The following is a 14,590-nucleotide window of genomic DNA, read 5'->3' as shown; positions in this document are numbered from 1 at the left end:
TTCATCACGCATGTTATCAATGAACTTCTGTTTAAAAGAACGTAGTCCAGAGCAAACCCTGGCGAGACCTCATTTGAAGCATCATTCTATATTTGCGATGAAATGTTGATAACTCTACAGTAAAGCTTTTCCACCTTAGGCTGTCTCTTCAAGATCAAATTTCATGAAATCACTTACAAAAAATTTCAAGCTGGATAGCATCAATAGTATGACCGAAGACGTGTACCAAACAGACTTGTCAAAGAATGAAACCAGATTCAACAGACATGTTCAGAGTAGTGTCCTGAATATATTAAAAATCAGGTCTCCATGATGACATTTACTTGCCCTGCCAAAAATAGTAATCTTTACCTTTCCTCAGTTCCCTGTCTCATTCATAACACACTATCTAACACTTGCAACAAACGAGGCACTGGCCCAACAGCCGAAAGTGTCCTTCAACTCCTCCCTGCTCTTGTTCTGATCTCTTGGTCTCTTCTCCTTTCTCTCACTGTTCCTTGCACTTCTGCCTTCGTGATAGTTTACCTGGGTATCCTCACCTGCTTTCAGTACCTAAGTTGTCTGTAAGAGCAACTAACAGGATGACACCAAAAGGCTTCGTTGTTCTTATCAGAGCTGAAGGGAAGCACTTATTCTTTTTTTTAATTCATTCCATTTTTGTTGCTGCCAAAACCTGGATCTTAGACCGAATGGATCATTAATCCATCTAATACTGCACGGGGGATCTGTTGTTTCCCAGCTGTCTTTAGCTATGCCCATTTCTCCATACTGTTCCTGCAAATAAATGAACTGCACTGAGCAAGGCAAGAACTAGCACTGCAAGCCCTGTATCAATACATTGAGATGAGAATATATTCAAAGATTAAACTAAATCAAGTACTGATAAGTACAATGGAAATTGTTTATGCTAGACCCAAAACAATATGAAACTTTGTGGACAGTGTAGCAGAAAAAGACCTAACTTGGTTTGCCACAGCACAACGTGCAAATTACAGTACTGATTCACATGAACCCCTACTTATAAATGATGATGCTTTGTAAGAATGACAAACATAGACCCCACATACATGCACACAAACACATACACCTACAGGTCCTCTAATGTCATTATGAAGACTGAAAAATCAACAGTTAAAAAAGAAGATAAATACACGGAAAGAAGTTAGCCCAAATATATACATAATGTATACTCTGAGGGAAAAAACTTTCCCAAATCAGTTATGAAAGCCAAGTCTAAACAATATGAAAGCCTCCAGCAAAGGGGCATTCATCCAAAATCAATCAAATCAAAACAAACTCAGTTAAAAAAAGTAAGTTAAGAGTTTGTCTATCCCAAGATTATCTTATTGTCTGGTTCCTTAAAGAAAACTCATCATTAAATCCATCAAAAGAACACTTAGGATTTCATTGTGTTTCCCTGTCTCCACACATTTCCTTGTTACAACATAAATTTCTTCTCACAACAAAATCTCCAAGGTACAAAGCAACCTCACAACTCAACTTCCAGATGAGTCAGTTCAGACAGAAACAGTCCAAGTTAAAAACAAACAATCCAACACAGGAAAAAAAAAGGTGTTAGGACTCAAAACTCTCCTGCTGCTGAAAGAGAATTTTTTTTTTCCAAAGCAATAAACAGTCTCAGCTCAAAGAAACTATTAATTCATAGAGCTATTTAATGCTCTCCAGTGTCAGAAGATTAATCAGTCTCTCTGCACACTTTTTCTGAAGCCAGTTCTCCAAGTTTGAATATCTTCCAAAAACAGTTCCTTACTTGAGCTGTACTTGCAATAAACATTTCCCCTTCCAGTGTGCACTTTCAACAGATTACTAGGAAATAATCACTGATGTCATTCCAGCAGCTTTACCACAGTGGAGACCAAATGCATCTAGTACGAACTCGTCAATTCACTGGTGTGAAGCCCTAGGTAATTCAGAAGCAGCGTAATGATCCCTGCATAGTGTGTGAGGTTACTGGTAAACTGCTGTAGCTCAAATTCCTGCACGGAATAAGCACGGACACACTGCTGCCAGGCCAGCAAAGCCTTATCTACTTGGCACATAAGAGCTGATCAGGGTGGTGTTGTCCATGCAGATTAAAACCACCTCATGATTTAGAAAATATATCATGTCTCCTAAGACTTTTTAACTGATCCCTGATCTAGCAACAACCTCCATGTCAGTGGGTAAATGGTAAATATTTTAAGCTACCTTTCTTTTTGTTTCCTATAGTAAACACTCCTGTGTACCAGCAGAACTCCACCCCAGCCATACTCTCAGGCATGAGAGTTCTACACACACCTTGTAAGACTAAAATAAGCTAAAATTGCTGTCTATTATAGTTAATATCAATATACCTTTTCTAATATACATAATAGAGACACACACAAAAATGGAGCTTCTACAGTTAAAGTCTAAGCAGACTAGCTAGCCAGATGGCAAATCGTTAATGATTCTGCCCATTTGTAAACATCTTTATGCTTTGATGAGGTGATGCAAAATGGTAGCCAGTATGTGTTTGTCAGGAGGAACCATATCAGATTAAATTAATAAAATTCCTTAAGACCAAAAATAGATTTGTGTCCTCTTCCTCTTCTCACAGTATTTCATTCCCACTCATTTAGTAGTGTGATGGAAACCAAATAAATACTTAGATGAATTTGCAGTGGAATTAGAAAGCAAGGGGACTACTTTCCCCATTGAAATCTTTACACTAGGACTCAGGCTTATGGGAGTGGATCCTTAAAGGACTGGGGCTGTGAGGCATTTAATGGGTCAGAGTGGACAGACTCCTCTTTGCTAACCACGCAGCATATTGTTATATCATTATATACAAAGGCTTTTCCTATGACAGCGTGTGCAGCGACCACAGCTCCGCACAGCTGGGATAATCACAGGAAACTCACTGGCAAGTGTCGGCCCACGTTTCCTCCATCGCACAGAATTATCCAGCTCGGCCACAGCACGGGAACATCGACTGCTTGGCTCAGGAGGAAGCTTTTCCAAATCAGATGATTCTCTGATTATTTCTAAAAATACCTCAAGCAGTAGTCAAAACATTTCAAGGAATTCCATCATGATATTTCATGTAATACTGCTTTTCCCTTGAGTAATTCTGAATATTTGTATACCAAAAGAACATTCAGTGAGCAATACTCCACTGAGCAAATAATTAAAAATCTTGAACTTGAATACTCACAAGAAATATGTTGCAAAGAAAATAAATGTTCTTATCCTTGTTAGGATGTAAGTGTCCTTCAGGAATGCTTCAACACTGTGAAGTTTTCAGTCTTGGGAAAATGAAAATGGGCCTATTTTCCTAAACAGTTTCCTATAAGTGCATGTAGACTCATCACAGAATAAAGCATGCTCAGATCCAGATTTCAAAGTCCAGATCCACATCTCAATTTTAATCTTCTGTCACCAAAACATAAATTTTGCATGATGTTTAAAGAAAAGATAGGGTTCCATTTTTTTTCTCTACTGACAGAATTATTAAAAGAAGAAAGAATGCTGTAAAAATTAGGAATTTTGTTGAGCTCTGAGTAGCTCTAAAAATTCCTGAATGCATATCTGACTGATTTGTGTTGGTAAATCTACCTTTTATTGTTACCGAGCTCTGACATACTGCCACTTCCTGAGGGCAAGCCCAGTACTGCACAAACAGGAGTAAGCAAGAAGAAACATACTGTAAGCAATGCATGACAATTAAATATACAAGATGAAAAAGGAAATTGAATCTTCATATTATCAAAATCAACCCCCATCTACACTCAGAGAATACATCCACCTGATAGGGAAAACTGTCCCCAAGTCAGCATATGGGAAGACAACGCAGATGCTCCTTTTATCATCCTGCAGCAAAATACAGCAACAAAATTGGAAATACTCACCAGTTCAGTTAGTTATATCCTATAGGTCACTGTGGGAAACACTCCCTTGCCTAATTTTGAAAGAATTTCAATGGTTAACAGTTAACAACCCCCTGTAAAACTACAGCCACGTATGAACAGGTTGTGCATTTTGTACACCATATTCATGCCCAATATAACATTTTCGAAAATCCATAACAATTTCTAAGATAATGCACTGTAACTAAAAGGTAACAACAGAGGAAATTACAGTATCTAGATTTCCTCTGTCATTTTTAAGTATTTTTCTTAGCTTGCCTCGAAGAGAGTGTTGATAAGTCTTCCTGAACTCCCTTTAATCCCAGCTACATACTTGGTTTTCACTACCCGGGAAATATGCATGCACATCTTCATGCATATTTGGTCCTTAGCTCAGAAATGAAAGGCAGCACATTCTTCAGGTTGCAATAAATCCTCCAGCCTGTACAACTGGCAGAGCTGACATGCATGAATGCATTGGATTTCCACTTCCTCTAAAACCCTGGGAAAACAGTCAGAGCAGCACAGCTAAAGAAAATGAGGCCATGGTTCCATGCCACAGCAAATCCAGTTTAAGAGTTTGCACACGTGTGACTTGAAGTGCCCAACTGGTGCAAACTCTGCAAGACAGAACTGTAGACTCATGCAGGTTGGAGGTCGCCTGGTCCAAGCCCCCGTTCCAAGCAGAGCCAGCTAGAACAGCTGATCCAGCCCCCTGTCTGCTCGGTCACCCTTCACTGGACTCGCTCCAGTATGTCACCGTCTTTCTTGTACTGGCAAGCCCAAACTGGGTCACAGTTCTCCAAGTACAGTTTCACAAGTGCTGAAGAGAGGGGAAAAAATCACTTGACCTGCTGGCTAAGCTCCTTCAGCCCAAGATGGGGTTGGTCACCTTTGCTGCAAAGTCAGACTGCTGACTCACGTTCAACTTGCCATCCACCAAGACCACCAGGTCTTCTTTTGCAAAGCTGTTTTCCAGCCAGTCAGTCCCCAGCCAGTACTGGTGCACGGGTTTACTCCATTCCAGACACAGGATTTTCTGCTTGGCTTTGTTGAACTTCATTCGGTTCCTCTCAGGCCATTTCTCCAGCCTGCCAAGGTCTCTCTGAATGGCATCCCCCACCTTCCAGTGTACCAGCCACTCCCCCCAGTTTGGAATTATCTGCAAACCAGTTCCCATCATGCAGTTCACTAACAAAGACATTAAACAACAGTGGTGCCAGCATCAACGCCTGTGAGACACCATTAGGAACCGAGAGCCAGTTGGACTTCATATCACTATCTCTACCTTTTTGGCCTGATGGTATAACCAATCTTCCACCCACCTCCTTCTCCACTTAGCCAGTTCATCTTTCACCAGTTTGTCTAGGAGGATGCTATGGTTAGACCACATCACAGGCTTTGCTAAAGTCAAAGTTCATATCTGTTCAGTGTGTTTGGGGTTTTTTTTTTAAGAAATAAATTTGTCCTGGCAGATTAATGATGGATCAGATGTCTTTTGCCTTCCCTGAGTCAGAACAAAGCCTAACTGTGCCATAAACACCATGTTGCTTGTGTTGGATAATTTAGCAAAAATGTGATGGTGTGCTCATATCTCATCCAGATTAATTTATATTTGCTGTCTAGTCTGACAGTGCACAGATCCAGGATTAATGTACACAGAGCTGTAATCTAAATTAAACACGCTTACTCTCCACAGCTCTGCAGACTCCTAACTCTCCAATAAGCAACCTCGTGTATTATTGTGAATAAACATGGGAGGCAACAGTTCAGACAGAGAAAAATGTTTGACCATGAAAATGTAAAATTTATTTACCCATCTTTTTTCCTTATAATAAGATGGTTTTAATATTTTAATGAGAGAACAAATAGGATGTGATTTGACCATTTGTGTAATTAAGAAGTGATAAGTGGGCCACTGCAAAAAGAAAACTTTCAGGTAAAATAACGGTGTTAGAAAGCATTTCCGTTCCATCATGCAACAAAAAGGAGACTTATAATTTTTTGTACAGAAGCAAGAAAGGCAAGCCCAGAATAATGAGAAGTGAAGAACCATAAGTTTTCATATTATATATAAGTGCTACAGCCATCAAGCTATCAGCTATTCCAGTTGCTTTTGTTATGATCGGTTAACCATCCTGCATACAAGAAACAAACATTTTCACGAAGACAAATATATTTCCAGGAAGCGGTGGATTTTCTTCCAATTGCATTACTGGACAAAACATCATTCACAACTGATGATATTTTGTTCTTTGGTGATTGCTGAAATGTAAAGTCCTGGGAACCATGATACCCTGGAAATATCTCTTCTTCTGCATGCTACAGCCGTAGCATTCTGTGTGCCATGGGATCCCAGTCTTTATAGCAACTGGGTTAAACCTGACATATCAAATTTGTTTCTAATGTAACATAGCCTCCTTTAACAGACTTCTGTTCTGTAAAATTTAATGGGTCTGAGGTCAGAACTCCTATATAAGTCTTCTTATTGGTTTAAATTATTTTTTCTCTCCCCTGATAAACAGGGGAAGAGTTTGCAGCATAATTTAGAATGTTTTATTGATAGCAACACACAAAATCCTTTCTTGACACCAGCCTCACCCACAGTGCTTTGTGTGATGTGACTTGATGCACTGGCAGATTCTTTGGGATCTTATTTTTTCTTCAGTTTTTCCTTTACTGTGGCATGTCTAAATCTATTTCAGTAGGTTTTCTCACGTACTGATATTTTTCATTTGCAATAGAGCACACTACTAATCTTTTTTAAATTTTTTTTTAATTATTATTATTCTTTGGGCTCCATGGACACTATTTTTATTCAGCTTTACCAGTAATTTTACTTTGTGTTTTGGGCTTAAGAATGAAAAGGAAGAGACAGAGAGAAAATCTCCCATCTCTTTTTCAGTTGGCATGCCCAAGAAACTGAAGCTTCCCAGACTGCCAGTAGCACTAACATCATAAAAGTATTTCATTTTTTACTAATAATTTATAATATTCTGCATTAAGAGAGTTCAAAAATTCACTAAATCACAGTTCAGTGAGCTTGTTCCCAAAGCTTCTGGGCAGATAAAAATGTTTATCACAATTATATGACTATAATGTGTAGAAAGGCTGCATAAAGTTGCACAAAATGTTGAATGTGTTAACATCTTTACACTAAGACATTAACATCTGTATGTTCATATGTTGACATATTGCTTTGTGTCAAAAGATGCAAAGTTTTTAAAGTCTCAGACTTTAGCCTAGGTCCTGCAGCAGGTTCTTGTGGATCTTCTTTAAGTACCACTCAAAAAAATGTCACCAAAAAACTATTCTATTTCTAGAACTGGACTGGATAGCCCATTACAGAGTAAAAGTAATGACAATATATTTCTATTTGCATTTTCATATGCATTTTCCTAATGTACACATTCAAACAATTTGCTTTGATCTATTTTTCTGTCTAAGAGACGTGTATACTGCTGCTCCCTCCCTCTTCAGGCAGGTGAGGAAGTGCTTTGGAAATGTCACTGCTGAGGAGGACCACGCTACAAATCCCATGGCTTGCAGTTGTGAGTCAGAATTTTATCATAACGAAAACCACTGTCTTCAACCCTCTGTGCATGCTTTCCCTTCCTCTTCCAGGCTGTCTGGGGCTTTTTTCGGCAGCAGGCCTGCAGACAGAGCTGGCTCTGTGGCAGGGATGACCTCATCTGCACGCCACACAGCTGCAGAGCCAAGCTGTGCACCCTGCGCTCCAAACAACAGATTTCTGGGGAATTTATTTGTTCACACATGAACAGTAAATCAGCGTTCAACACTCCTAAGTTGCAGAGGGTTTTTGCTTTGTGGGAAATGCCTAAGTACGAGGTTTGTATTTCACTGTTAGGAATGAGAAATAAAATGCATAATCCATCTAACAAAGATACATTAGAAACAGCTTAGAGAAACCTAGAAAATCCTGGAATATAAACAGCTCTGCCTGGAGAGTCAGATACTCCACACAGCGGATCATGTACCAGACCTACACATTACAGTTAAAGGGCCAAATTTCAGTTCACATAAATAAATGATTTAACTAAAAAGACTAAATAAGCTGTTACATATTAAAAGCCTTCTGAGACTTGCTATTTGCTCTACCTGCTACTATAAGCCTACCACTGCCTGCTTTCCATCCTGTCCCTGAGGGCATCACCAGCCTCCCAGGGCTCCCCCCACCCTGCCCAGGACCCCAGACCCCACGCCAGCCCCCTGGGGCCGTCAGCCCCTGCCCCAGCGAGACCACAGCAGGGCCGGTCTTCAGCAGGTCCCATCCCGTCCCCGTCCCGTCCCCGTCCCCATGGAGGTGCCCGATGCCCGGGGCTGGGGCTGCCCCGGTGCCCCCGGCTCCTGGGGGGGGTGAGATGGGCCCGGGCTGCCAGGCCCTGCCCTGACCCACCATGGGGAGCCCCCAACGCTCCTGCACGGTGCCTTGATGGTTTTGTGATAAGGACACATTTGGGCAGGTTCATGCTACAGCCTGAAGGTGTGACTGAAGGTTGTGCACACGGATGCAAAGTGGCGGCCAGTTGGAGAGTTCAGGTATGGGTGGGTGTCCGCTGACAAAATTCTTCCTAGGATTACAGGCAGCCGCGTGTTTCAGAGGCTGTGTAGTGCTCCCAGCTGGCTTAGAGAATGGTTACCCAGGTCTCCACAGCACTTTGGGCTTTGAGATGGGTGCCAGAGCTGACAGTGGGGACAGGGCACACGTTGAGTGCCTCTAATGGGAGCTCCCACAGACCCGTGCACCAGTCCCTCTTGTCTGACACAGCGGCTTCAGCGTGCCCGGGCAGCACAAGTCAGCTTCAGAAAGCGCTTTTTCTGAAGGAATCTCCAAACACACCAGGACTGACACAGCCATTTCTTGGTTCTCTGCATAGGAGACATGTCTGAGAGGAAAAAGCTGTTGTAACCTGGCTTGTGTTGATGTGAAAAGCCAATTTTCTGATTCAGGGAATGGCCCCACTTCAGAATTGCAGCGTACAACAGTGAACAAACTACAGTCGTCCCCCCATCCAGAGCAAGTCCGTCCTCCTGCTGTGTGTTAGCCCTTACACGGTGATTCATCAACCCCTCTTCTACGTTTGTGATTGAAATTTGTTCTCGCTGGAGTGTGAAGTTTGGGATCTAGACTGCCACGTCAAGTCTCTGTTAGTGATGAAATACCAGAGAGGTGAAAATAAGCATTTTCCTGCTGAAATCAGTGAACCAACACTGCTCTACAGTGAGAAGGTCCTGGGCCTTTCACATCATGAAGTTGTAATGTATCACCTTTTGTGGTGTTTAATGCATGTAGGAAGAACCCCTTTCCTGCATTTTTACATCACCTCCCCTCTGATCTAAAGTAATTAGCTGTCAACTGAGGCCATTCTGCTTAGGTACAACGCACTGTTCAATCAGCTACCAACAGGCGAGATGGAGAGTGAAATAACACCTGAGGCCAACGGTGACAGGGATGCCCCTGTCACACTGTAGATTTGCTGATGGCTCCAACCCCGGCACCACTTAAACTGCTTTTGATTCCAAAATGGCTCTGCTGCATGGCACAGCCATGTGGGGGACCTGCAGCAGACGTGCACTCACTCTGATGAGCCATTTAGCTGCAATATTTATACCTGCTGCGTAGAAATGGAGACCTGGGCTTCCAGCACCTCCAAGCTCTACCATTGCCCCCCATCCCTGTAACAGACCTCTGCAAGCACCACACTGGGATGGAAAGGAGCAGGAAAGTGGTCCTTGAGCTATGAAAAAATTTTCCTGTGTTTCAAGCACTGACTGGAAAGGGACCTCTGATATTTTAGAGGCACCATCCCAGCTTTGCTGATATTATGAAACACATGGGGAAATTTGCCAAGAAATAGCACAGTTCACAGTGGGCAGTATCTAAAACCCTAATCCCGGGGAAGGTAGTGAAAAATGTAAACAAACTGATGGAAATAAGTTTCTCCCACAGAGTTTTCTCTGACTCTGACACTTGATGTAAGGTATAGAGAAAACGTACCTCATTGTGGTGGAGGTAAGAAAGACAGATGACTGGCAATCATGAAAATTTTGAACATCAGTGTTTAAGAAGTGTGGGATAGCTATGGAGTTGACACAGAGTGTTGTGCTTTAACCCTAGCCAGCCACTAAGCACCTAATTAACTCTATCCTACCCCAAAGCAGCACACAGTGCAACGGGAAAGATCTGTGAAGTAGAGTAGTCAGACACAAACCTACAAGTATGATGGATATTTTTAGTTGATGGCAATTCTGAAAAATCTGCTGGGGGAGGAGAAGGGAACGAGGACAGAAAAAGCAGTTGTCTCTGAACTGAAAATCCTGTCAGTTTTGCACACATCATTTCAATTTTGAGCATTTTTTTAATGAAAGCAGAGTTCTAGGCAGGAAATCCACTTGAAATAAAAAACTAAAAGTTTCATTTTGAAAGTCGAGGCAAAATATTCAGATTATTTTGGCATGTGTTGGATTTTCTTCCACATGAAATTCAACAGTCTCGCAAGTCCATAGACTATTTTCATGCCACTGAATCCGCATCTTTCCATGGAAGATGTTTCAGTTTTAAATATTTATCCAAACCTCATCAGCAAGAGAGATGTTTTGTCATGGCAGGAATTACAGTAGAAAATGTTTAGTATTCTTAGCGTCCACCCTTCACAGCATATTTTGCATAATACGTATTTTCTTCTCCTACATACCACTAGAGTACCATGTGTCTTCACCATAATATAACGAATTTCAAAATAAAGATTACTTGCTGTATCTAGCACAGCATTATATTATTTTTTAACATTCTAGATAAATCAATAGAGGGGACTTAAAATATTGTGTAGAAAGCATTTTTAAATAAGAGGTTAGATTCCCTCTGGAGATGCATGCAACTCCAACTGCATCCCAATAGCAACACTGCATTTTTAAACAAAGGCAAATATTAACTCATTTTATTTTAACCACATACTTCCTAACCATGCATACTGTTGCAGCAATTAATAAATATGTTGTCTATTTGACAATAACTAAAGCAGCGACGTGAATACACCTAAATTTCACTGAAATTGTGATGGGTATTTCCAGTTTCTCCCGCTCTAAATAAACACTGTTTCTTACAGGAGAGAGGAAAACCAGGGATGCACTGCAGCCAGCGCAGCCCAGTGAGAGGCCTTTGGTCTCGTTGCTTGCAAAAACTGAGGGCAAGAAAAAAACTCCAGCGCTCAGCCATCAAAAAATAACATCCCACTGTGCCCTGGGATTACCTAGAAGCCTAGCAAGGTGTTCGGCACAAAAGAATTATGGCCTGCCCTTTGACACTCTGAAACAGGGTCCTGCGACTTGGGAGCACAGGTCACAGGCTGTCTCGGACCTACGTCAAGACCCTGCCACAGGCAAGCGGCAGAAAAAGATGCCTGTCTAGCCTTACACAGACACCTACCAAATTAATAGCGCATCGTTACTGATAGCACTGTGCCCTACACAACACCTACCTGCACCTTGCTACACATGTATAGATCTTCCAGCCCTCTCTACAAATCAAGGTGAAAGCAGACAGATAGGCAGAACAGAGGGAAGCCTGACTCTGAGAAATCTCGCATTGAGGAACACAGCTCAGAGCACACACACACACATATTCCTGGTTCCTCCAGCCTTTCCCCTTCCCTAGCAGAAATTTGCAAAATTCAAGCTCCTGGGCCCGCTCAGGCCTGACCCTCTGTTTTGGGTTTGTGTGGTGGGGTTTTGGTAGCCAGGGAGGGGACCGCAGGGCCGGCTCCTGTGAGAAGCTGCTGGAAGCTCCCCCGGCTCCAAGCCGGACCCGCCGCTGGCCCAGGCCGAGCCCCTCAGTGACAGTGGAAACACCTGTGGGAGAGCAGATTTAAGAGGGGAAACCTGCAGGGAGTGGGAGAGGAGCCCCTGTGCTGTCCCCTGTCCCCCCCCAGCCCATGGAGGGGAGCGGGGGAGCAGATGCCCACCTGCAGCCCGGGGAGAGAGGAGCCCACGCCGGAGCAGGGGGATGGATGCCCCCCGAGATGGCCGGGGCTCCGTGGGGAAGCCCGTGCTGGAGCAGGCTGGGACTGAAGGACTGCAGCCTGCGGAAAGGACCCACCTTGGAGAAGTTGGTGGAGGACTGTCTCCCGCAGGAGACCCCCCAGGGCGCAGCAGGGCCCAAGTGCGGAGTCCTCCTCCCCCTGAGGAGGAAGGAGCGGCAGAGACCAGGTATGGCGGACTGACCCCAACCCCCCGAAGGTGTTCTGAGGTTTGGTTTTACTTCTCAGTATCCTTGTTTTGATTTGATTGGTAGTAAATGAAATTGATTTTGTTTCTTCCCCAAGTTGAGCCTGTCTTGTGCCTGTAAGTGGTGAGTGATCCCTCCCTGTCCTACACTCGACCCATAAGCCTGCCTTTATATTTTCTCCTCATCCCACTGGGGCCGAGGGGTAGGAGCGAGGGACCGGCTTTGTGGTGCTTTGTTACTGGCTGACATCCTCTTAATTTCAAAAAGGTCCAAAGCACATTGAAAAAGGGCCTTTCCAAAGGACTTCCTGTCGAATTTAAGGAACAATCATCTTGGTCTCCCCCGACTCCCAACCCAAAAGAAAGGAAGCAAGAATCTAGCAGGTGGATACCCCTTTACAGATACGTTTGTGCACCTACACATCCCCCAAACCCACACATACACATGCATATATTCATGAAGGGCTTCTTTGGAAGTCTTTCCAATGTTTTTCCCCAGCAAAGTGGGGCAAAAGGAGACTAGTGATAGGGGTTTTTTAACACCTAATCTCAGTCATCTTCTTCCTTCAGCTTGCATTTAATAAGCAAGCTGAAAATGTTTTTATCGATTGGCATTAATAGTGCCTATGCTAGGCTTCTTTATCCCAGTTGTGCTGCTGGCATAGACATACTGCCAGCCTTGACTACTGTAGTGATTAAAAAGCCTGCATCAGCCTACATCAGCCACCCTACCACCATCAGTGACAAAGCAGCATCCATACTGGCAAAACCAGGAAGTTTCTTCAGGAAAAAAAAAAGCACAGACATAATCCTGATCTTCATCACCTCTTATTAATGATTTTAACATGCTGTTATATGGATTCTCGTTGCCCAGTATTCAACTCTCTTTACTGAGTGATTCAGACAATGTGGCAAAATTCATTGATCATAATTCACTACACCATGGTCTCTTCTGCCAATTGCCAGCTGTCACCCAACTCGCAGGACAAAGTGCATAGCAGGGACCAACCCCTGGAGGACTCCACTTTAGCCCACAGCACCTCTAAGACCTGAGGGGAAGCTGCTTTGTGCTAAATATGACAGAATCCACTGCTGCCACAGCCACCACCTGGAGGATCAACCTCCAAATCTGTGGGCGCAGGATGATCAGGAGGCAGCAGTGGGCTGGTGAGGGCTGACCTGCTCCCGACAGCACAAGAGCAGCATAATGTGTTGCTCTACTTCTACCTCTGCTCACTTACGTCTCCCCGTTACAAGCTGCTTCTGAGATATGTCGGTGGAACCACGTTTAACCTATCTTTTGTCTGACCTGTTGATGCTTTGTGGAAAACAAGGTAACTAACTGCTCTGTGTCTTCCCTCAAAACCAGCCTTTCATCATGCTGAGTGCTGGATGACTACAAGAAAAAAATCCCCCTTCTGTCAACCTAATCTCATGAGCATTAAGCATAAAGAAAAAAAAAATAGCATCATTCAAAATACTGCCTCTTTACAAGCATAAATCCTCTGTGGAGTAAAATTACCAAATTTGTTGATTCTTTCAGAGGGCCATTATGCATACAGAAATGTAAAAAATGTGTGTGTGTGTGCTTTTTTTCTGCATTCTTTTTTCAAAGCTGCTGATTGTTCATGTGTGTGTAAATAAAGCTTTCACATCCATAATCAACCACCTCCTCTTCCTTCCCTCCCCTCCTGCCTTATTCTTTTCATACTGCTTCAATCCTTTGTTAGTAGCAGTAATCACACAATGAGATTTGCCTGAGAAATTTCAGGAGAATCAAAATGAAAAAAAAAAAATTTTCTTCACATTTTCATGAAAGCATAACATTTCAGGCTTTTTTTCCCTTACGACTGAACAGAAATTCATGCTTCTGAAAAATATACTTTTAAAATTTGGGGGCAAAGGAAACTGAAATGTTTTTCCCCAGCAATATGAAAATGATAGTGATATTGCAAATAATAGGCTGTAAAAAATTCCAAAAGAGCTAGTATAGCAATGAAACACTTCCTTTTACCTCAGAAAGATCTGGGTAATGGACAATTGGAATACAGAAAATAGTCAAGGTCAATTATTTTAAAATACACACATCTGTTTAAACCTCACATGCTTTCTTTTTTCTCAGGAAAGGTGGTTTAAGAATGGAAAGAGCCCCCAACAACTCGCCCAGTTCTCAGCTGGTGGAGTTCACTGCAGGAATGGCTTGACTCTGCTCTTTCCCATCATCTGTTCACCTTCCATCTACTAATGCTATATTGTATCCACTAATACTACAGAAACTAACTCAGATAATCCTTTACTGGTCTTGATTCAGGTCACAGAGGAAGAAGGATATACTTCTTTACATAAAAAGCAGGTATTTTCACTTTTGGTGAAGGAAAACGGAAATGGGAAACAGGAAAGGGAAATGGCAAGGGGAAGGGAGAAAGGAAGAACAAATGGAAGAAAGAGAAAATGAAGAG

The sequence above is a fragment of the Harpia harpyja genome, chromosome 22 (assembly GCF_026419915.1).
Source record: "Harpia harpyja isolate bHarHar1 chromosome 22, bHarHar1 primary haplotype, whole genome shotgun sequence".
NCBI lineage: Eukaryota > Metazoa > Chordata > Aves > Accipitriformes > Accipitridae > Harpia > Harpia harpyja.
The sequence above is the reverse complement of the archived record's forward strand: the minus strand, read 5'-3'. Positions refer to the sequence as shown.